This window comes from Saccostrea echinata, unplaced genomic scaffold (assembly GCF_033153115.1).
Source record: "Saccostrea echinata isolate AGI-Se365-2 ecotype Australia unplaced genomic scaffold, CSIRO_AGI_Sech_v1 ptg000058l, whole genome shotgun sequence".
NCBI lineage: Eukaryota > Metazoa > Mollusca > Bivalvia > Ostreida > Ostreidae > Saccostrea > Saccostrea echinata.
The window spans coordinates 3,817,550-3,820,840 of NW_026889807.1; positions in this window are offsets into that span (position 1 = coordinate 3,817,550).

Consider the following 3,291-nt stretch of genomic DNA (forward strand, 5'->3'; position numbering starts at 1 on the left):
AGCTTTATTCAACGGGTAACATTCTCCAAACATATGATATAATTCAAAATTTGTGATTTTGTTGTTAAAGGCAGAAAACAATACTTTTCCAAACTAATCATACATGTACATCATACATGTGCAGATGCTCCATGGATGCAAATTATCATTGGAGAAATCTGCTTGTATATCTTTCAAAGGTTATTAAAAAACGCATGGACGAATCCTTCAGTTTTGACAGAAATTGGACAGAGTATAAGAATGGTTTCGGTTCTTTTGGAGGGGATTTTTGGATCGGTAAATACATGTATAAAATTGATGAAAATCATATCTTTGATCCGCTCCTTATTAGGAATTATATTCTTAACGACATGTCAAATATGGAAGCGAATCAAAGATTTTATTTCAAGACTCTGTAATATGTAAAGCATTCTATTTATCTCGATTTGATTGTTTACTGTATGTTACTAAATTCATATACATGAATAAAATACATTTGAACAAAATGAAGATGAAATGAAAATTAAGATAACTGGACAAAAGTAGGGAAAAGAAAAAAATTAAATTAAAGGCAATGGCAATACTTGGAAGATCTTCCATTATGACAATAGTTCATGGAAATATCAACAGAGCTACAAATATTGTCTATAGATTTATAAAATAATTTCCTTCTTCCCAATAGGTAAATTATCTATCTAGATATAATTGTACTTTAGTACACTTAGAAATTGATATCAAAATATTTTATCAGGAAATGACATTATTCATCAGTTAACAAGGAGAAAGGACTCATCCCTCTACGTTTCCATCACTCTGCTGAGTGGTAGCACACTGTACATATACATCATTCATATTGAAGATACAGTATACTAGTATATCAGAAAGTTCTGGCCCTAACACCATAAACTGTAAACAGACTTGTCAAACTTTTGATTCGTAACATCTTGATTTTTTCCCATTTAAAAATTAAAAAAAAAATGATACAAGGAATTCACTCCTTATTTTGAACTGCATATTTTTGTCTTTTATGCTTAACAGATGAGAATTGACTAGGGAAAAAAAGGACTGTCGTCTCTATAGAAGGCTTTGGAACTTGTCACACTTACGATAACATTCTAATAAAGCAGACACTCTAATCTGTATTGTTTTAGATTTGATTGATTGATTGTATGTTTTTTATCGTCCCACTTAAGATTTTTTCACGTGCGTAAGCCGGTGAATACTTTAAATTTAGACCTAAACTTGGCACTGAGGGACATTGAGCAGTTAGGTTCTTTATCGTGCCAATGCTTGCCGTGACACGGGACCTCAGTTTTAAGGTCTCATCCAAAAGACCCATGATTTTTGCTTCTAGTACCGGGTGCTTGGCAAAGGAACAGTTACTACCAATATTTACCTCTTAGGTTTGAGAATGTAAGAGACTGGAACCCCGGCCTCTCGAACTTGAAGGGAGCTCCCTAACATTAGGCTACTGTGACAGATTCTTTTAGTATGAAGTTTTTAAATCAAGGCCGTAACTAGGCTCAAAGTTTTAGTGAGGCAAGGGTTATGAGGGTCACCCGAGTCCCAAGGGTTCACCATCCCAAGCTAGTCTAGGGTTAAGTGTCCTGATGGGAAAGGGGGGAAGGGGGCACCTGGGTTTAATTATGTTAGACATTCTTTCACATGTTCTGAATTATGTTTTTTCATGCGCTATAAACAATAATGAAGAATCTGATACCATGATCGATTTACATCAATTGAAAAAAAATTGGAAGTATTAACTTAGCTGAAAGATAATTACATACAAAGTAAATCTTTTATGCTTTTCAGAAAACTCTAAAATTTAAGTAAGGCATTTACCTCACTTGCCTCAATGGTCGTTACGGCCTTGTAAATAAAAAGATGCACTGTTATAATAATTATTTTTGTTAAGGTTCTGCTTTTTAAAAAGTACAGAAATTATATTTGTTGTAAAATTCTACATTGTATGAATTCTGTAAACTACGCATGTGTTGTAAATAAATTGCGAATAAGAAATAATATTTTCCTTATTTTCAAATACTGTCATTTGCATGATCACAATTTTCCTCGAAAATTTGAATATCATACAAACCTCTTCAAGGAACAACCTTGCTGAATTTTGTGATACCATGAATGAATGGCTAGCATGGCAAGCTCCTAAAGTTTTAAAAATGCAATTATTTGACAATTTCTAGATTAAACTGAATATCATTGCGGAAAAGCAGAACTTAAATCATTGCTGAAACATGATAACTTTTGTTGTATATTCACCAACAAGCCCTCGGGGAATGTAGCCATTTCGTGGTGTTAGAATGGAAAGACAAAATAAACTTTTACTTTAATGATATTCATTGAGACAATGACGCAATTTTTAGATCTTTTGAACACTTGGAGAAATGATTTTAAAAAAATGAAATGTACTTACACTGTTATTGAAGATTAAATTATTAGCAAAAAAAAATATATCGTTGATTTCGAAATGGAGTCCCCCCCCCCCTTCCCCACAGAAATAGTGTTTAATAAACTAAACATAAAAGATCTAGAAAAGAAATCATCGCACTAGGGAAATAAGATGAAAAACAAATACCTCAGTTTAGATAGGCCCAATTCATTGCATAAAGCCTTTTTCTCAATAGCAACTATGATTTCATTTAGCCCTGAGTATTGTGTTTATTCCTCTGCAAGAGCTTCAGGGGTTTTCATATGTCCTTTGGTCTTTTAGGCCTTTTAAATAATGACATGAGACTAAATGAATTAGAACTTATTTTTTTTAATAACAAGATTTCATTCAAATTTGTAAGCAAAGACAAGACATATATCAGGTAAATTCTCCATAGTTTCTCTTAACCACCTTAACTCATTCAGATCATTGCCGGACAGCATGAAGAGATATCTAGGGCTGGTATACCTTAGGGTGTCAAAAAGTTGCAATATATCATTTAAAAAACGTACATGCTTATCACTGCAACAGATGGTTATATATGCATTAATGTATATCTACCACCACTTTGTTGATATTAAAGCTTCCCTATATTAGGGTTTCAGGGTTAGGGCGTAGTTCAAATATTATTTACTTATAAATTACGAAAAATGCGACTGTATGATTGAAGATTGATTGATTGCTTGTTTTACGCCCCATGCGATATTTTTCCCACTCATATATAGATGTCACCATACACCAGGGAAGGGCTTCAATTTAGACCTATACTCTGCACTCAGGGCCTTTGAGCAATGAGACGTATTTATCGTTCCAATGCTTGTCCCAAAACATTGGCCTCGGTTTATGGGTGTAGAAGATAAAGATCGAGT